The sequence below is a fragment of the Helianthus annuus genome, chromosome 9 (genome assembly GCF_002127325.2).
Source record: "Helianthus annuus cultivar XRQ/B chromosome 9, HanXRQr2.0-SUNRISE, whole genome shotgun sequence".
Classification (NCBI taxonomy): Eukaryota; Viridiplantae; Streptophyta; class Magnoliopsida; order Asterales; family Asteraceae; genus Helianthus; species Helianthus annuus.
The window spans coordinates 43,862,946-43,885,281 of NC_035441.2; positions in this window are offsets into that span (position 1 = coordinate 43,862,946).

Here is a 22,336-nt window from a genome sequence, read left to right on the forward strand (position 1 = left end):
AGGTAAGGGTACACACGACAACCAAAGGACCTAAAGGATGCATAATTAGGTTGTTGGTGGTAAAGGGTCTCAAAAGGGGATTTTCCTTGAAGTAATGTCGAGGGCAGCCGATTAATAATAAAAACGGCTGAAGAAAAAGCATCAACCCAAAACTTAGTGGGAAGTTTTGCGTGAAATAGCATAGCTAATCCAGTCTCGACAATGTGCCGATGCTTCCTTTCAACACGGCCATTTTGTTGAGGAGTATATGGGCACGAAATTCAATGAAGCGTCCCGTTGTTTTCAAACATAAGTCGAACACGATGATTGGTAAATTCGGTACTGCCATCACTTTGAAAAGTTTTTATTTTCGAGGAGAATTGTGTTTGAACGAATGGAATAAATATGGATAATGCTTCAACGAAATCAGATTTGGTTCTCAACGGGTATAACCATGTGAAGCGTGAGTAATCATCGATAAATGCCACATAATATGAAAAATTGTCATTCGATTTAATAGGAGATGGTCCCCACAGGTCATAATGAATAAGCTCAAGTGGGGAAGTAGCCCGTTTATTATTAAGTGAAAAAGGTTGCCTTTTCGCTTTGGCAATTTCACATGATGCACAAAGACCGGGTTTTGGTAACACCGATGTGAATGACAATGTGATGTGCGTAAAATGCAACATATAAAATACATCAAATAAGGCATAAAACTAACCCTTTTTAAGTACTAATGTTGGAAAAAGAGTGCTTTTGTCTTCTTTTTGTATTTTCAGGATTAAATGAGCTCAAATTCACAAAAGAAGCAAAAAGACAGCTAAATCTAACATAAATACAAGAAAAGGAACATAAGTGGATTGCCCGATCCCTCAACGGCAAGCAAAATAGAGAAGACAGAAGACTGAACACGCCCCATGCTCAGCCAGCACGGGGCCGTGCCCAAGAAGCAGCAGAAAAGACAAACCTATAGAAGCTTCTATTGCCCACCACGGGGCCGTGTCCAGCGGACACGGGGGCGTGGTGAAAGTACAGCAGGCGCATTAATTGTAATTGCGAATTACAATTAATGAAGAGAGAGAGTGTCAGACAGGCACGTGGGCATGTCCAGCGGACACGGGGCCGTGCCCAGCCTTCTGTTCAGCCTATAAATAGGAGTGCTTGGTTTTATTGCAACTCATCCCTTGGCACACCACCTCTCTCACACTTCATCCACCACCCACCACCACCATAACACCATCATCCACCACCATCATCCATTGTCCATCATAGAGTGTGTGAGTCGTCTCGGGATCCAAGATTGATCGTAAGAGTTCTTGACAATCAAGGCCATGTTTGCCTAAGTCTCTTACATCACTTGGTGAAGACAAGTGTTTAGTATAATACTTTTTATTTTTAATCTTTTGCACTTTTTATTTGGTTTTGTATTAATGACTATAATAACTAGTTGCTTATGTTGAAGGTGATCTTTCCTTATAGTTTGTCCGTGGTGTCTTGGCATTATTTTACTGTCTATATAAAATAAAAGATTTGACCATTCATATCTCCACGGTCTATATGGAGGTATGTTGGCTACCTGGTCGGGGGTTAAGAGAACGGTTTGGTAAGGGTCTTGTCCTTGTTCAGCGTTTAGAGGTCCTGCAAGGGACCTGGGTCAAATTTAGTAGGATCTCCTTCAATGCCCATAGGTATTGGATGGCGGGGATCCAAACTCTTTGACCCCCTCATAAGTTAACTACTATTAATACTATAACCCGGCTATTTAGGACTGTATCCCTGCTGACTCAGACTACTTAGTCGAGGGTAATGTCACCGCCAAAAGCGGGGCCTACCATAATTTGCATTAATAACTTAATTCATTATCTTCCAATAATCCAACCCTTTAGGATTGTATCCTTGCTGACTCAAACTACTGGGTTGAGGATAACGTCGCCTTCAAAAGAGGGGCCTACTACAATAACTAAGATAATCTCTTAAACAAGTGCAAAAGTGCGAAAATAATCAAAGGTTATACTAATACACGAGTCGGATCCAAGTGATTCATCTTGTCTATCTGTTTTTATTTTATTTTTATTTTTCAGCATTTAGTTAGTTTTTATTTTCTTAGTTTAAAAACCTTTTCTAACATTTTGATTTGATTAGACGTTGAGGATAAACCGGTACTAAAAGCTCTTGTGTCCTTGGACGACCTCGGTATCTTACCAACACTATACTACGTCCACGATGGGTGCACTTGCCCATATGTGTGTTTAGTGTTAGTAAATATCGTGTTTTATAAATTTAAAACTTGACTAAAAGTGTAAAAAGGGCTTAAAATATACATCAAAAATATATTATACTATACGCACATCAAGTTTTTGGCGCCGTTGCCGGGGACACAAGGATTTTAAGAAAGTTAGGAATCAACGGCTTAATCATATTTTTGTTTTTCTTTTTAATTTTTAGGATTTTTCTTAGTTTTTCAGCTTCTGTAGAGCTTAGCACGGGCCGTGCCCGCTGAACACGCCCATGTGCTCTATAATTGGAACTGGCAATCCTGTTCTAAGTCAGACAGTAAGCTGAACACGGGGCCGTGCTCACTCAACACGCCCCCGTGCCCAAGATTCACTTACTGAAAACAGAACCGTTAGATCCCGCGGTTGGTAATTTCTGACATAAATATGAGTGATAGTAATTCTTTTTACTTTCGGCACTCTTATGGTACGTGGTGTCAATTATGTGGAGGCGAACATAAAGAGTTAGAATGTTACTTTCTAAATTATAGGCCCCACTACATAGACCCACCGATTCCTTATAACCTTAAGAGGGGCGAAAGTAAAAATAAGCACTATCTCTCCCTCGAATGCGCCCAGCCAGATATTCTAGGAGAAATGCTCCTTGACGAGTTATTTCAACTAGAAGAGCTAATTCTAAATTGGTCAAAAGAGCTTAGGAAGGATTTCATTGATCCGCCCGAAGACGAGGACCATGAAGAAATGTTGGGGTTACATTCCGACAACCTCGTTGCTCCCAAAAATACCTTCACTCCTAGCGAAGACTTGGACGATAGTCGTCCCTATGCCGATTGTGCCGTGAAGGACTCTCCATCGACTTCGTTCGGTGCATACATAGACCTGAGCGATTCGGCATACACCTTCTTTAACGAGAGCCCGGGAAAGGGTTGGACTTGTCCACCTAGAATGAAAATAGGAATTACCCTCACCGACAACCTCTTGCGTTCTCGCCTTAGTCTAGGACAATTAAGGTATCTTAGGCACTTTGGGGTTGTCCCAACCAGTAAGGAACCACCCGATATCAACGAAATCCTTAGAAGTAACAAAACTCCATAAGACAGCCTCCAGACACGGGGCCGTGTCCAGGTCAACGCGCCCCCGTGCTCACCTGAAAGATTCTCTGCTGATTTTGTCAGAATACGGACAAAATGTGTCAGGATTTCCTCTGCACACGGGGCCGTGTCCAGCCAACACGGGGCCGTGTCCAGTGCGCTGTCGTTTTCTTTAAATGCAGCCTGATCCCTGCTCATTTTTTACCACTTCAAAAGACAGAGATTCCTGGGATTTTCACTCATACCATCCTAGGTAAGTGCTAAAAGAAGGTTCCCAAGGACCATCTTGTCCCTTCCACTTTTATTCATTTCCTCTTCTTTCAAAATTTTTCAACATTTCCTCCATGGGAGCTTGGAAACTCCATGATTCCAACCTTCTATGAGAAGTTTGTAAGATTATTTGCTAAGGATTCTTGTTTAAAGTTAGTTGTATAACTTTGTTTTAAATTATCTAAGCTTAAAACCCAGCTAAAAATCGTGAAAATAATTTAAAACTCCAAGACTCCTTAGCCCAAAAACCTGCAGATAAATGGACACGGGGCTGTGCTCAGCGAGCATGGGGCCGTGTCCGAGGCACTGTTTTGTAAAAATTTAGCTTTCTTCGGTTTCTTTCTCAGAAAATGGCAAGCAGAACAAGCGGATCATCTTCAAGAAATAACCGACAAGGGAGGAGATCTTCAACGGCAGAGGACTCTCTTGTAAACTATGTTTACTCCCTAAGGGAAGCTATTGACGAAATGACGGGAGTGGAGGAAGCATTGGTCGACCATATCAACCATCTGACGGTAGGGCTGGAGGGCTGTCTCCGAGAGGTAAACCTCTTGCACCAGAGGTTAAACCTTCTCGCCTCCCCGCCCTTGGTACCTATAATAACCCAAAGGGCGTGGAACGTGGTGCCCGAGGTCATCATTCTGGCCGAATGGTACGCCATGCACCAAGAGCCTCCACAAAGGGTGGTGCAAGGAGTCCCGGTGAATGTTCCCCCTCAGCCACAATTTACTGAGGAAAATGAAGCCGCTTTCTTCCTTCCGAGGGAGATCGAAGAATGGCTTTAAACGGCATTTAGGGAAGAAAACCTTCGGCCAAAAGTCCTACTGTATCTGGAAACTATTCTCAAAATTTTCTTAAAATAGTAGAACTCTTTATGATAACCTCGTGTACCTCCTGACCTATTTAGTTAAGTTTTTATTTTATCTTATTTTAGGAATATTATGTAAGGTCTCTCTATGGTTTCAATGAAATGATGGTTTTAAAGTTTGAATGGTCCATAATAAATAAAACACACTCATGGTGGTAAAGGATGAAAAGGGGAACGAGAAACATGACCCCATGCACAAGAACAAGGCAACCCGACTTCAATTTCTCCAATACAGAAGGTTCAACACGGGCCGTGTCCAACCAACACGGCCCCGTGCTGAACCCCCTGCAGAAAAACGCCCAGCTCAGGTAACTGGACACGGGACGTGTTCACCAGACACGCCCCCGTGTCCAGGCTTCTGTTTCTTTTCTCTAATTTTCGTTACTGGCACCTGAACACGGGGCCGTGTCCGGTCCCCACGGGGCCGTGTCCGGTCCCCACGGGGCCGTGTCCGGACTGCCAGTAACATAAAATCTTTGGTTTTAACACCATATTACACATCTAATCAACCTAAAAAATTATTTTTGGGACACATTGAGGACAATGTGTAATTTAAGTGTGGGGGGATGCTAAAACCTTGAAATTTTGTAAGTCCTAAAAACAAGCCTTACACAAAACTCTATTGGAACCGCTAATCACCCCAAATTTTTTTCAAAATTTTCAATTTTTTTGATTTACTTTTCTAAAGTTTAAGTTGGGAATTCTAAGATTAATAAGGTTATATTTTTACAAGTTTACAACCAATAGTGTAACAACTCTCACTAAAATTAATACTTAGGATAATAATTGTCTATTAAGGAAACCCTAATTGAGACACCCAAGTGATTATGCATAAACCCTAAAATTTCCAGAACAATCGGAATCAGGATCAGCGCCCCTAAAACTCAGGGGGGTTAAACCCTAGTGACGATTATCAACAATTCTTGCTGTCTAAAATTCGTTTGAGAAAAATGTCAACTCAGCAAAGCTAGTCCCGAACCTAGGCAGCCTATAAATAGACTACATCCCTTACGGACCGTAAGGGATATGGCTTACGGTCCGTAAGCCTGCCAAATTTCGTGTATAAATAGCAGACATTGGCACTTGCTTTCTGTCTTTGAAACGACGTATAAATTCCCTGTGTACGTCGAGTTATAGCAACAACAGTCCACACCACACACTAATTCACGAAGTGCTGCCGCAATCAGGGTAATAACTCGATCGCTATTACGATTCAACGTCCGATCGATTATACTTATCCAATGATTGTTTGAGTGCTGCTCAGATTGAGCTGATACTTTGTTGATTCGTCGTGATTTCGACTTGAATATTTGAGTGCTGTTCGAATTCGGACTATGCTCTGTTATTCGTTGCGAATCCGTTGAATTGTTAAGTATTGCACCGTATTAATCGTTGTGAGGGTTTAATCTCGTGAATTGATGTAACTGCTGTATTAGTTACTAACCCGTTTGTGTGTGCATTGTTGTTAAAATTAGGTTAATGAAAGCTAATCAGTAGGCTTATACTCTTCTCGTTAAATCTGCAATGTGAGTCATTCTCTTTTTATCAACTGTTTTACAATACTCCAAATTATTTTCAGAGTTATAAGTACAATGATTAAGTTTATGTAATCACCAAATTACAGCCGGTATGTGGGGTATTGTGCACATTACTACTGTTGTTATCACTTTAGGTGGGCGAACCTAAAATTAAGTGATATTCGTCATTCATTGGGGCAGCCAATGGTGATATGACCACAGTCACCGATATGAGTCGAGTGACAAATACTGTGGGTAGTTGGTTTGATATCAGAAACATTGTAATCTCTCTAAATACTGTAAATTATAACAAACGAGTCGTTTTAGTAAACTGAATGATTCACTCAGTATTTCCCCGCTGACAAAATCTTTTTCAAACATGTTTCAGGTGATCTGTTGTGAGCTAAGAAAAGTGCCGTGGAGCACTACCAGCTTAGAGAAGTGGCTCAATGTAAATAAATAAAGAAACATGTTTTGAGAAATAAAAGATTTCCCTGTGAAATCACCTTATTGTAAATTATGGGATTTAGTTCTATATTATATAAAACGAGCAGTTTTAATATTAAAAAGATCCTGTTTAAGAAAGCTTCTGCTGTCATTTAAACAGATACCACAGGATTTCCTGCCTCGCGGCTCTGGACCGGGTTAAACCGGGGCCAAGGGCCGTGACAGGAAAAGGTGGTATCAGAGCCACTGATTTAAGCTTACTATTGATTTTAGCCTATTGATTAATTCTAATTGTCATTCTGTGAATATATGTTTTATTAATTGATTAATTGTTGAGTTACAGTATGGGTAAACAAAAGCTTTATGCTATCTACCACAAGTTAGATACTGCACCCACAGAAAAAGGAACCTCTTCCTCCAAATACCCAGTAGATCCGAAAGAAGGGATTTTTGTTCGAAAAGCACAATATGAGAATCCTCTCACCCCAGAGAAAAGAAATTCAATCATTAGGAAAAGCGAGAAACCCCAAGTCAAGAAAGTGAGGTTTAATTCAGAAATTCAGGAATTAGGCAATAATCCACCTTGGGAAGACAAATTAGATGAAAAATGGGCAAATCTGTATATGCTAGCTACCATAGCGGAAAATGCAAACCTCTAAACTATCAATAAGCCTGGTCTAGAAGAAAACTACCATATAGTAAATAAATAAAACCGAGTGTGTTCTCTTTCCTGTTAGCTTTTGTACAAAGTAGTGTGCAATAAAACTTCAATGTATATTTGTTAAACTTTGTTCCAAAGTTTTAACTTAGCATTTTTGTGCATTTTGCATATATGCTACACAGCATGAATGAGATATCGGAAGCATTTCAGAATCTCAACCTCTACCCAGTACCAATTGAAGTCTCCCACAACTTTACTGGTTATATTGCTGACATAGAGGAACCTTTGGAATTCCAAGCTCCACCGCTGGAAAAAGCAAAACCTAAAAAGAGAAGAAGATATGTAGGATGGAGGGAGGTGCGCAGGAGGAAGCCAGCCACTAGGAGACTTCCTAAAATAGTAAATCACGTGAGCAAAGGAAAAGACATAGAGACCGGAGAAAGTTCTAAACAAGCAGAAATAGAAATAAGGGAAGATACTAGGCAAAAGGGAATAGAGATCGGAGAAAGCTCTAGACAACCTGAGGAGATCACATTCCAAGACGAAATAGACCGTCTACTGTCAAATAGTGATATCATAGAACCTATCAACAATAATCTCTACTCTTACCCTGCGACAGCCCAATTTCCAATAAACCTAGAACCAGCTATTCCAGACCCACTCATCCACACACGACCTCTAGGCCAAATGGAAGAATGGTGGACAAATGACTGGCAATTCCAAAACATGATCAATAGTCCTTATACCTTCCTCCCACAGTTTGATCCAGAACCTATCCCCAATCCTCCAATGAGTAACGAAAAATTAGCCGAACTTCGTCAGTTCGGTGAAGAGCTGATAGGTACAGGGAATAGGATCCGGGAAATGGGGGAACAAATCTCCTGGAAGTACGACGAGAGGGAGCGTCGCTAATAAAACTGCCAGTTGACTAAAGGATAGTAGAATGGGAAGTGTGCCTGTATCATAATAGTAATAGTAATAGTTAAATCTAACTCTGTAAAATGGGAAATAAAACATTGTGAGATAAACAGTGTGTATGGATGCCTATATAATCCATAAAACAAAATAGAAGTCGAGACATCGACAATTTTGGTTATAGATATGTGTTGTAAGGTTTTATGTGTTTATGTGTAATTGCTTTGTTATATCTAACTAGCAATTATTTGACACTAATAATTTACACTTATACTAATTATCAGATGGAAAACGCTAGTAATGAACCAGTTAATGAAGAGAATCAATCTGAGCAAAATCAGGAAAACCAATACATGACTAGACAAGATATTGAAAATATCATCACTCAAGGGATAGCTAAGGCTATTCCTGCAATCATGGCTGCTGCTCAGAAACCTGTTGAACCGCAACAAATCATTCCTAGTAAACGTACCCAGGAAGATAATTTTAGTCATAGTGTAAATGGAGGCGGCTATCATGACAATAATAATCCACGACAGGCTCCACCTCCTAAGAAAATGAAAGCTGCAACGCCTGGTTGCACTTACTAGGAATTTCTTGCTTGCAAACCTGCTGAATTTGCAGGTAACGAAGGAGCAACTGCAGTACTGCGTTGGTTAGAGAAAACCGGAGCAGTAATTGCAATAAGTAAATGTGCCGAAGAAGATCAAGTTATGTATGCGTCGAATTTGTTCAAAGAAGGGGCGTTAGAGTGGTGGAACACTGTATTGCAAGCAAAAGGAAGAAGGGTGGCCTATGCAATGAACTGGGAAGAATTTAAGAATCTTGTAGAAAGAAAATTCTGTCCCGAATACGAAAAGGAACAAATGGCCAACAAGTTCCTGAGTCATCGTATGATAGGCGTAGATTGTCGGGGATATACTTCGACATTCTTCGAATATGCGAAAGTGGTACCTACCCTGGCTTCGCCAGAACCAGTACTCATTTCTCGCTATATTTGGGGATTAATTAGTGAAATCCGTAACATCGTCAAAGCTGCGAGACCTCGTACTATTGATGATGCTGTGGAATTAGCTAATACCCTAACTGATGAACTGGTACGCACAAGAGAAGAAGATCGAAAGAAGGAATTGGCTCAAAAGATTACCCAAGGATTTCGTGTGGGTAGTAATAATAAATTCAAGAAGAGAGGAATGAGACAATCTGCAAATCCGCCTTTTTGCAGAAATTGCAGAAAGAATCATTTTGGAAGATGTAATATAATCTGCAACTTCTGCAAAATGATAGGACATCGTGAAGAAAATTGCAAAAAGAAAACCATAGTCTGCTATAACTGCGGAGAAACAGGACATTACAAAACAGAATGTCCTAATTTGATTAAAACCACAGACAATAAAGGTAAACCAGCTGATGGAACAACAAAGAAGAATGCCCGAGCATTTCAATTAACCACTCAGGAAGCCGAACTAATTCCTGATGTCATAGCTGGTACGTTTTTAGTTCATGACGTTTATGCAAAAGTATTATTTGACTCTGGTGCAAACCAAAGTTTCATTAATACTTCATTCTGCCAAGCTCTTAATTTACCCTTAATCACCCTTAGGCAGATTTTTACGGTCGAAACAGCAGAAGGAATTCTGTTAACATAGATAAAGTTTTGCAAGAAGGAAAAATAGAACTATTAGGCCATAAGTTTTCCGCAAATTTGTTACCTATGAAATCAGCCGGATTCGATGTGGTATTAGGAATGGATTGGTTAGTAGCCAACCATGCTCGAATCCTTTGTGATGAGAATTCCGTAGAAATTCGTACCCCCACAGGAGAAGTAATTTTAATTACAGGAGATAAACCTCGAAAGTCCTTGAAATTCATCTCAGTGATGAAATTGGCTAGTTATTCGAGAAAACAAGAAATGGTGTATATGATTTCTGTAATTATTAACGCTAAAAGTAAGGAACTTCAGGACATCCCTATAGTTTCGGAATACCCAGACGTCTTTCCAGAAGAATTACCTGGGTTACCACCCGATAGGGAAGTAGAGTTTAGAATTCATCTAATTCCAGGAACTACACCAATAGCTAAAGCACCTTATCGATTAGCACCCACCGAAATGCTAGAACTGAAAAATCAGTTAGATGAATTACTAAGCAAAGGGTTTATACAACCTAGTTCATCCCCTTGGGGAGCACCAGTGTTGTTTGTGAAAAAGAAAGATGGAACGATGAGAATGTGTATTGATTATAGGGAGCTGAATAAAGTTACAATTAAGAATCGATACCCATTACCTAGGATTGACGATCTTTTTGATCAGCTTCAAGGAGCTAGGTATTTTTCTAAAATAGACTTACGATCCGGATATCATCAATTGAAAGTACAAGAAGAAGACATACCTAAAACTGCTTTCAGAACTAGGTATGGTCATTATGAGTTTACAGTCATGCCCTTTGGATTAACGAATGCACCCGCAGCATTCATGGACATGATGAATAGGATCTGTAAACCATACTTGGATAAATTTGTGATCGTTTTCATAGACGATATACTTATTTACTCCAAAAGTCAAAAGGAACATTGTGAGCACCTACATGTACTCTTAACTTTGTTAAGAAAAGGAAAGCTTTATGCTAAATTCTCAAAGTGTGAATTTTGGCTACAAGAAGTGCAATTTTTAGGTCATGTAGTAAATCACGAAGGAATTCATGTAGATCCTGCTAAAATAGAAGCAATCACTAAATGGAAGGTCCCACAATCAGCTATGGAAATTAGAAGTTTTCTAGGCTTAGCTGGATACTACAGAAGATTTATTAAGGATTTTTCTAAGATAGCTGTACCCTTGACTAAGCTGACCTGTAAAACCGTTAAGTTTGAATGGGATCTAGACAAGAAGAAGCTTTTAAGATTTTAAAACACCGACTGACGAATGCTCCAATTTTAGCCTTACCCGAAGGAATAGAAGAGAATTATACGACTCATGACTTAGAATTAGGAGCCATAATTTTTTCCCTTAAAATTTGGAGACATTATCTGTATGGAAGTAAGTTTACTGCTTATACAGATCATAAAAGTTTAAGGTACATATTTGGCAAAAAGAGTTAAATACGAGACAAAGAAGGTGGATGGAAATCCTAAGTGATTACGACTGTGATATTCAATATCACGAAGGAAAGGCAAATGTAGTCGCAGATGCCTTAAGTCGTAAGTATCAGGAGAAGCAAAAGCGAGTCCGTGCTCTTAGATTAAATCTACAAGTAGATTTAACGGAACAATTGAAGAAAGTTCAAGAAACAACAATCAAGGACGATGCTGAAGAAATGAAAGGATATATAAAGGAACTGGAACAAGGAAGTAATGGAATTTGGAAATTCCACGAGAAACGAATTTGGGTACCTAAACAGGGAGAGTTAAGAAGTAAGATTTTGGAAGAAGCTCATAAATCTAGGTATACCGTACACCCAGGACACAATAAGATGTACCAAGATTTAATAAACAATTTCTGGTGGATAGGAATGAAAAAGGATATAGCTGAATATGTATCTAAATGTCTTACTTGTTCACAAGTTAAGGCCGAACACCAGAAACCTTCAGGATTACTACAACAGCTAGAAATGCCTGTATGGAAATGGGAACTCATAACAATGGATTTTGTTACTAAGTTACCCAGAACCAGAAAAGGTAATGATGCGATTTGGGTAATTGTGGATCGATTAACCAAATCAGCTCATTTTCTACTAATGAAAGAAACCTTTAGCATGGAAAGGTTAGCCAAGTTGTACGTAGATGAAGTAGTATCTTTACATGGAGTTCCACTCTCCATTGTATCGGACAGGGATAGTCGTTTTACTTCTCATTTCTGGACTAGTTTTCAGAAAGCAATGGGAACCCGACTAAATCTGACTACTGCATATCATCCACAAACCGACGGACAAAGTGAAAGGACGATACAAACTTTGGAAGACATGCTCCGAACATGTGTAATAGATTTTGGTGGAAATTGGGATAACCACCTACCTTTAATTGAATTCTCCTATAATAATAGTTATCATTCAAGTATTGAAACTGCTCCATTCGAAGCACTATATGGACGCAAGTGCAGAACCCCAGTTTGTTGGGCAGAGATAGGAGAAAATCAATTATCAGGTCCAGAAATCGTACAAGAAACTACTGACAAGATAACTCAGATCACGGAAAGACTGAAAACGGCTCGAGATCGTCAGAAAAGCTATGCAGACAATCGTCGCAAACCATTAGAATTTCAAGTCGGAGACAAAGTACTATTGAAAGTTTCTCCTTGGAAAGGAGTAGTACGATTTGGTAAGAAAGGGAAACTGAGTCCAAGGTATGTAGGACCATTTTCAGTAATACAACGAATAGGACCAGTTGCTTATCGCTTACAACTACCAGAAGAACTAGCTGGAGTACATGATGTATTTCATGTATCCAATCTCAAGAAATGTTTATCAGACGAATCCCTGGTAATACCTCTTCAAGATATAGAGGTAAATGAAAAGTTAAAATTCGTAGAGAAACCACTGCAAATAGAAGACAAGAAAGTCAAGTTTCTCAAACACAAGCGACTAGTGCTAGTCAAAGTCAAATGGAATTCAAAGAGAGGACCGGAATACACTTGGGAGCTAGAATCAGAAATGAAACGCAAATATCCTTATCTATTCCAGTAAATCTCGAGGACGAGATTTTTCTTAAGGTGGGGAGGATGTAACAACTCTCACTAAAATTAATACTTAGGATAATAATTGTCTATTAAGGAAACCCTAATTGAGACACCCAAGTGATTCTGCATAAACCCTAAAATTTCCAAAACAATCGGAATCAGGATCAGGGCCCCTAAAACTCAGGGGGGGTTAAACCCTAGTGACGATTATCAACAATTCTTGCTGTCTAAAATTCGTTTGAGAAAAATGTCAACTCAGTAAAGCTAGTCTCGAACCTAGGAAGCCTATAAATAGACTGCATCCCTTACGGACCGTAAGGGATATGGCTTACGGTCTGTAAGCCTGCCAAATTTCGTGTATAAATAGCAGACATTGGCACTTGCTTTCTGTCTTTGAAACGACGTAGAAATTCCCTGTGTACGTCGAGTTATAGCAACAACAGTCCACACCACACACTAATTCACGAAGTGCTGCCGCAATCAGGGTAATAACTCGATCGCTTTTACGATTCAACGTCCGATCGATTATAACTATCCAATAATTGTTTGAGTGCTGCTCAAATTGAGCTGATACTTTGTTGATTCGTCGTGATTTCGACTTGAATATTTGAGTGCTGTTCGAATTCGGACTATGCTCAGTTATTCGCTGCGAATCTGTTGAATTGTTAAGTATTGCACCGTACTAATCGTTGTGAGGGTTTAATCTCGTGAATTGACGTAACTGCTGTATTAGTTACTAACCCGTTTGTGTGTGCATTGTTGTTAAAATTAGGTTAATCAAAGCTAATCAGTAGGCTTATACTCTGCTCGTTAAATCTGCAATGTGAGTCATTCTTTTTTTATCAACCGTTTTACAATACTCCAAATTATTTTCAGAGTTATAAGTACAGTGATTAAGTTTATGTAATCACCAAATTACAGCCGGTATGTGGGGTATTGTGCACATTACTACTGTTGTTATCACTTTAGGTGGGCGAACCTAAAATTAAGTGATATTCGTCATTCATTGGGGCAGCCAATGGTGATATGACCACAGTCACCGAAATGAGTCGAGTGACAAATACTATGGGTAGTTGGTTTGATATCAGAAACATTGTAATCTCTCTTAATACTGTAAATTATAACAAACGAGTCGTTTTAGTAAACTGAAAGATTCACTCAGTATTTCTCCGCTGACAAAATCTTTTTCAAACATGTTTCAGGTGATCTGTTGTGAGCTAAGAAAAGTGTCGTGGAGCACTACCAGCTTAGAGAAGTGGCTCAATGAAAATAAATAAAGAAATATGTTTTGAGAAATAAAAGATTTCCCTGTGAAATCACCTTATTGTAAATTATGGGATTTAGTCCTATATTATATAAAACGAGCAGTTTTAATATTAAAAAGATCTTGTTTAAGAAAGCTTCCGCTGTCATTTAAACAGATACCACAGGATTTCCTGCCTCGCGGCTCTGGACCGGGTTAAACCGGGGCCAAGGGCCGTGACAAATAGCGTCGTGATAAAAAGAACCAACATACGAAAATTACGAAACGGCATGACAAGCTTGAGTTAAAATTTGATTATATATATACTTGATCACATAGAAAAACCCATTCCCACAAAAAGTGAGTTTTGAGCCTTTATTGAGCATACAAATACACATCTTTAGACTAAATGCTCATTTTTCGTTTCTTGTGTGAATAGCCGCTTGGTTCTTACGACTCTAGAACTTGCCACGACGATTCATTCCCGGTCCTTACCAACTTAGACCCAAGTAAGTAAATGATGGAGGCATTAGGACTAACCCTTTTTCTTTCAAAACCATTATTTTCAATTTTCTTTTCACCCACCTAAAAACTCCCCCTAGTTAACCCCTTTGAGCCTAAACCTTTCATTTCTTTACCCTAAAAACCCTTTTACCCACCAAAACCCTTTTTATTTTTACTCTTTACTTTAGTAACAAGCTCGGTTTTCTTGTGACTAAAAAAAATGATGATAAAGTTTGAAATAAACAAACAAAGCGCTTAAAACAAAAAGCTTGTTTGAAGAAATACTTCACAAAAAAATAAAAAGTCACTAAAACAAAATGTTTTACGAAAACCGACGCTTTTTATGCTTTTCGCTCTTTTCTACTAACCACTAACCCATTCACCCACCTTTAGCCCAAGCCTTTACCCAAAAAGTCCTCTTGATATTTACAAAGGTAACAAGTTAAAAAGGAGGAGGATTGATTGCTTGGCAAGCTTATGGTAGGAACAAGTTCCATGCCGCTCTCGAGTGATTCACTAAAAATACACCTTCGGCCGAGTGTGAGTGATTTCTCCCGTGAGGTATGTGAACTTGTATATAAATGGAATTTAAAAAAAAGGCATGTTATGCCCAAATAAGTAATTTATCCTATGAAACGTTCTAAATAAATCATAACGAATAGGATTGTAAATAAATAAAAATAAAACCCAAAAAAATATTGGATTCCCGACACTCTATGACAAGCCAAAACCTTCTCTTCTACCCATTCCATTTGGGAGTGTAAGCCACATATTAAAGAGTTTTGCTTGAGGACAAGCAAAAGTTCAAGTGTGGGGGCATTTGATGTGCGTAAAATGCAACATATAAAATACATCAAATAAGGCATAAAACTAACCCTTTTTAAGTACTAATGTTGGAAAAAGAGTGCTTTTGTCTTCCTTTTGTATTTTTAGGATTAAATGAGCTCAAATTCACAAAAGAAGCAAAAAGACATCTAAATCTAACATAAATACAAGAAAAGGAACACAAGTGGATTGCCCAACCCCTCAACGGCAAGCAAAATACAGAAGACAGAAGACAGAACACGCCCCGTGCTCAGCCAGCACGGGGCCGTGCCCAAGAAGCAGCAGAAAAGACAAACCTATAGAAGCTTCTATTGCCCACCACGGGGCCGTGTCCAGCGGACACGGGGGCGTGGCGAAAGTACAGCAGGCGCATTAATTGCAATTGCGAATTACAATTAATGAAGAGAGAGAGTGTCAGACAGGCACGGGGGCATGTCCAGCGGACACGGGGCCGTGCCTAGCCTTCTGTTCAGCCTATAAATAGGAGTGCTTGGTTTTATTGCAACTCATCCCTTGGCACACCACCTCTCTCACACTTCATCCACCACCCACCACCACCATAACACCATCATCCACCACCATCATCCATTGTCCATCATAGAGTGTGTGAGTCGTCTCGGGATCCAAGATTGATCGTAAGAGTTCTTGACAATCAAGGCCATGTTTGCCTAAGTCTCTTACATCACTTGGTGAAGACAAGTGTTTAGTATAATACTTTTTATTTTTAATCTTTTGCACTTTTTATTTGGTTTTGTATTAATGACTTTAATAACTAGTTGCTTATGTTGAAGGTGATCTTTCCTTATCGTTTGTCCGTGGTGTCTTGGCATTATTTTACTGTCTATATAAAATAAAAGATTTTCACCATTCATATCTCCACGGTCTATATGGAGGTATGTTGGCTACCTGGTCGGGGGTTAAAGGAACGGTTTGGTAAGGGTCTTGCCCTTGTTCAGCGTTTAGAGGTCCTGCAAGGGACCTGGGTCAAATTTAGTAGGATCTCCTTCAATGCCCATAGGTATTGGATGGCGGGGATCCAAACTCTTTGACCCCCTCATAAGTTAACTACTATTAATACTATAACCCGGCTATTTAGGACTGTATCCCTGCTGACTCAGACTACTTAGTCGAGGGTAACGTCACCGCCAAAAGCGGGGCCTACCATAATTTGCATTGATAACTTAATTCATTATCTTCCAATAATCCAACCCTTTAGGATTGTATCCTTACTGACTCAAACTACTGGGTTGAGGGTAACGTCGCCTTCAAAAGAGGGGCCTACTACAATAACTAAGATAATCTCTTAAACAAGTGCAAAAGTTCGAAAATAATCAAAGGTTATACTAATACACGAGTCGGATCCAAGTGATTCATCTTGTCTATCTGTTTTTATTTTATTTTTATTTTTCAGCATTTAGTTAGTTTTTATTTTCTTAGTTTAAAAACCTTTTCTAACATTTTGATTTGATTAGATGTTGAGGATAAACCGGTACTAAAAGCTCTTGTGTCCTTGGACGACCTCGGTATCTTACCAACACTATACTACGTCCACGATGGGTGCACTTGCCCATATGTGTGTTTAGTGTTAGTAAATATCGTGTTTTATAAATTTAAAACTTGGCTAAAAGTGTAAAAAGGGCTTAAAATATACATCAAAAATATATTACACTATACGCACATCACAATGTCCCATTATTTTTAAGCAATGAAATTACATCAAAATTAACATGGCCAAGTCGAGCATGCCATGTTTCAAACGAAGCTTTAGAGGTTTTATGAGTAGCCATTAAGGCTTTATTGTTTTCACGAAGGACGTAGAGGCCATCCTCACGGCATCCCTGGGCTATTGTTTGCTTGGTCCGGTGATCCTGGATGTAAAAATAGGGATTAGAAAAAATGACATCAACATGATTATCTTCTATTAGTTTACCAATAGATAGAAGATTTTTAGAAATAGTAGGAACAACTAAAACATTGTTGAGTTCGAGATTACCAAGTAATTTGGTGTTACCAATGTGAGAAATGGGCAAGGATTCACCATTGCCGAAATAAACCTTTTTATTAACTTTAATAGGGGTGGCGTTTGGAAGAGATGATGTATTTGGGAGCATATGAGTGGTAGCACCCGTATCGGAAGTCCAATCGGGGATGGAGGAATTTAGACCACATTGAGCGTGAAAAGCTTGGGCAATTTGATCATCCGAGGACGGAGCCAATGCCGCGAATGATGCAAGATGCCAACACTGAGATGCAAGATGTCCGGTTTTTAAACACAATTGACAAGTAGGACGAGTATTGTTAAATTGAGAGGATCCAAAATTCTGTCCAAAAAACCCACGTGATGGGCCACGAGACTGTCCATGATTTGGACGAGTGGGCCTGTTGGGCCTGTACTGTTGATTTTGTCTTGGGCCAGATGAGGGCGGGCCACGAGAAGGCTGTCCACCAGCCCACCTGTGATGATTTTCTCTGTTTTGAGCAACAAAGGCTACTATGGGTTGAGAAGGTTCTAAATTCAGATTTTTAATGAACAATTCATGGCTCTCGGCGCTAGCAAGAAGGTCGACAAAGTTCGGTATGGGTCGGGAAGATCGAATTGTTGTGGAGAAACTTTCAAATGATTTTCCAAGACCACAAAGAAACCAATGGAGTTGATCCATTGGGTCAACGGGATGACCAATAGCATTTAATTGGTCACAGATAGATTTAAATTCACGGCCAAAGTCGGCCACAGTTTTATCTCCCTTTTTTATAGCGTGTAAGTTGTCACGAAGGTTTTGAACACGCTTGACGGATGTGTTACAAAAAGTCGCCTCAAGGGCAACCCAAATGTCACGAGCCGTAGAGGAACCGACCGTGACGGTAAGAGCTTCTTCAGATAAGGAAGCGTTAAGAATGATTATTGCTTGGTGTTCCTCTTGAATCCAAGTGTTGTATTCAGGATTGATAACCTCTTTATCATTGCTTTTTATCAAATGGGGAGGCACAGTTTGAGAACCATCAATGTGAGACAAAAGGTGTTGAACAGAGAGGATGGGTATTATCTGTTTATGCCAATATAAGTAATTTGAGTCGGATAACTTGATGGTGATCAATGGGGCCAGCCCATTCATGGGTAATATTGAGGATGAAGAGGAGGTAGACATGATAGAAGAGAGGATAGAAAGACAACAGAGGGAAAAAAACAAGAACAGAGAGGAAGGCTGGAAAGAAACGGTGAGGGAGAGAGGGGAAAAAAATCAGGAGTTTGAAGGGTGGCTCGATACCATAATAGACAATGGATTTATTATTTATTGCATGCATACAAAGAGAACTATCATCCCAATATATAGAGGGAAGCTAGAGGCAGTAAATAATACAAGTAAATACATGTAAATAAATAAGAGACTTTTGGTATTATCTAACATGGTGCCATGCCACGGGGTTGCTATTCAACTCTTCCAATTGCATTCAGTCGGTAGACGGTACTCGGTGTTTCGAATGTTATCGCCGAATTAACATTTAGATGATAAAATGATGTGACTGTGTGGCATTTGATTTGTAGCATCCACATGTTTTCTGGTGTTGAAGTTTCTACCTCCCTTTGCGGCCAGAGCTTAGGTGAGCTAGTGACTACACTATGTTGTAGAGATTTAGTGTTTTGTTCCCCAACAACACCAAGCGTAGGTACAAGGATTAGAAACTGGGCTAAGGAGACCAATATTTCATGGGAATGGTGGCGACGGTTTTCTATTTTTAATGTTTTTATGATGTTTTCTAGCTGGGTTGGGGCTGGTCAATGCATCTTGTTTGCATGTTTCTTTCGTTTCTGTTTTTGTGGTGTATATAGTTTTGGCTGTAGCCTCTTGCTATATATTGAATAAAGATTACGTTGGCCTTTGAAAAAAAAACATTGGATCTCAACTCTGCTTTAATTAACTAGTATTAAATAACGATTACGATTTTATACTCATTGAGTAAACTTTTGAATAAACACTCCAGCTACTTTTGCATAAACACTCCAGATCTGAAACCGGAGGTTGAGCTGTAACACCTCGAAAATTCATGTCCAATAATGTATCGACACGTGTCATGAGCTTTAAACGTGTAAAAGATTACTTTAGAGGGACTAAAGTTGACAAACAAGGAAAGTATGTGAATATAAGGGTTCAAAATGTCAACAACGGATAAATATATCTTTCAATAACCCTACATGATGTTTATACCCTTAAACGAATGAGTCATGGATCATACGAAGCTAATTATGAAAGAAAGTGAGGAATTACAAACTACAGGGGTTAAATGTGTCAACATGTTTAAAGTATACCTTTGAGTGACCTTTTAGCGAACCTGAAGCTTTGTAATGATTAATTATACTCACAAGAATCTGTGATAAAATTTCACAAGGTTTCGATAAAGTATGAGAAAGTTATGACAATATTCGTATACGAGGGGTTAAAAGCGTCAACGTTGAAATTTAAGACTTTTCGGTGAACGTATGAATAACCGGGGACTTAACAAAGTTGGTTTATGACTTGGGGTCCTTAAAAGTCAAATTAGAGGGTTAAAAGTGCAATATGGAAGCTTAAAACCATATTTGGAAGGACCAGGGGCTGAAATGCAATATTTGAAACTTGATTAACCTGGACCCAGGCTTCACACGGGCCGCGTAAGCCCAGGCAGGACCTTACGCGGGCCGCCTGGCACTCCCAGTAACAGAAAAATCATGGCAGCTGCCTGTACAGCCGGTTTAACCGACTTAAAAGCCTTGTTTTCGATTCTATGGACTTGTTTGATGGTTTTAAAGAGCTTAGGGACACTTGGAATGATCCCATAACATTTGTAGACTTGTTTGTAATGATCCTAAGGCATCAAGAACTCCTATATAAGAACCTATTTGTTGCAAGCTTGGACACTTGCATTCAAAACCTTCACAACTTGGTTTCTGGAGGTTCCTGGAGCTCAAGACTCATTCCTAGTGATCATTAGTCGTGCATAGGACCTTGGTAAGCATCATTAACCTTTCTTAATTCGGTTTAGCTTAGTTATTTAGCGTAAAGTCAAACCATCATAATTAAGATTTGACTTCGTCATTAATCTTAATTTGTCCAGTCAAATTGCAAATTTAAAGTACCTGTGAGTTGGTAATTATGTGGGCAATAAACCCTTAAAAGGGCACCCTCTGATTCCCGCTCTAACTAGGTCAATTGTCGAGTCAAACTTGATCTTAAAAAGTAACATGAAGCCTATTTTCAAATAAATGCATAATTAGCAATGTAAAGGCTATGCAACCTATTTTGTCATTAACATAACTTGGTAATTAATGTAAGCACATGTCTAAACATGTTCAACTCGACAATTTTCAGTGTAAACTCGGATTGGGACCGAAAGTCGCATACTTTGACTTTTGCTTTGACTTTCAGTTCTGACCCGTTTAAGCATAGTTTAGAAATGCCTTAGAGCTTTATTAGGACCAAGTTACCTATAAGTATAACCCTCTGAGATTATACAACTTGGTTCATTAGTTATCCGATTCATATGCATATTTCCGTTAAATGCCTATATGTTGACCATTATGCCCATATAACCTTAAAACATGAATTTTGAAAATGTAAAAGAGTAGAAACCTTCACTACTGATTTATAAACTTGTCCCTAAAATTTGACATCAGTTTGAGGTCTAGAATAGGAGTTATGCTCATTAGCGTAAATGAAAAGCTTTTTATTAATTAAACGGCGTAATTAGCGTATAGCCTATCTAAACCCAATTTTTAATACCGAACTTTTTACCCACTGATGTAATATAATATTTTGGGATTTTTGAAGATTTTTATTTATTTTTAGGTTGAGCATAACTTAGAGTTCTAAGTTTAATTCGGTTATTGTCGGTTTTGCCCTTTTGGGCTATAAAATAAGTTTTACAAATCCTTTTGATACCAAACCTTTTTCTACTGATCTAATATGATAAATAAAGTATTTTGAGCCTTCTGGAATAATAAAAATATCAGCTTTCCTTTAAAAACCCGGAAATGGCTCCAAATCGCCTTTTAAGCGTTTTTAACACATAGTATGTATTAAAACTATTTTAAACTTATAAGGTTTGATGCCTACTGATATATTCAATAAATATTTATATTTTAACAGTAATCAAAAGTTTAAACTCAGATTTTCAGTTTTAAGCTTTTAAGCTTATGTGAAATTATCAAAATGCCCCTATGGTGCATAGTATGGTTATAATTGATAAATTTCACATATATATATGATACCCTACTGTTATAACTTATTAAACTAAGTATTTTTACCGATTGCATCAGACCCGAAACTCAGAATTATATTTAAACTCTTTTATAACCTTTTAAATAACCAAAATGCCCTTACGGGGCATAATTTGAGTTTAAATTCATATGGGGCATAATAGAAGATATCTTACTGATGTCACAATATTTTTAAAGCATATTAACTTAGGAAACTTGTATATGACTCCTTTGGTTAGCCGTTACGCACTTTTCGCGTTCGGATCGGCTTATGTAACTAGTTTGCATATATTAGCCGAAACGGGTCAAACCATATCGTTTTCATCTCAAAATCCAGAATGTGTTTAGTTTACCCATATTAAACAAGTATCCAAGCTTTTCGGGTCAAAACCACATTCTAAACCGGTCTTCGCTTTACAATGCGTTTGAACCTTGTCTTCCTTTTGAAAACTAACCGGTCTAAGTCTAAGCTTAATTAAAGACCTGTTAGGATTCTAATAGGTTATTAAAAACCTTCGTTCCAGATTAGGAGCCCAGTAAAAGCTACGTGCACTTGCTGTATTTGATTTATACTTTGCTTAGGTAAATACTCTTAACTTATTTTCCCTATACGGGCTTGGGATATGGTACTATAAAAGTACCGCTTGGTCGGGTGTGTGTAGTCATTTAAATCGTATTGTGATTAATGTATTTGCATGACCCGTTTAATATGTATTATTTGGTGTATGGCCCTTGGGGGTTAAATGACCATGTCCCGGATATCCTTGGCATCATTCAAAGAAATGGCCACGACCTAAGCACGGGGTGTAGGCGTACACCTGACAGCAGCATTATGTAAAAACTGGTAGCCCACTTAAAGGAATCAACCTTGTGGGTATTAT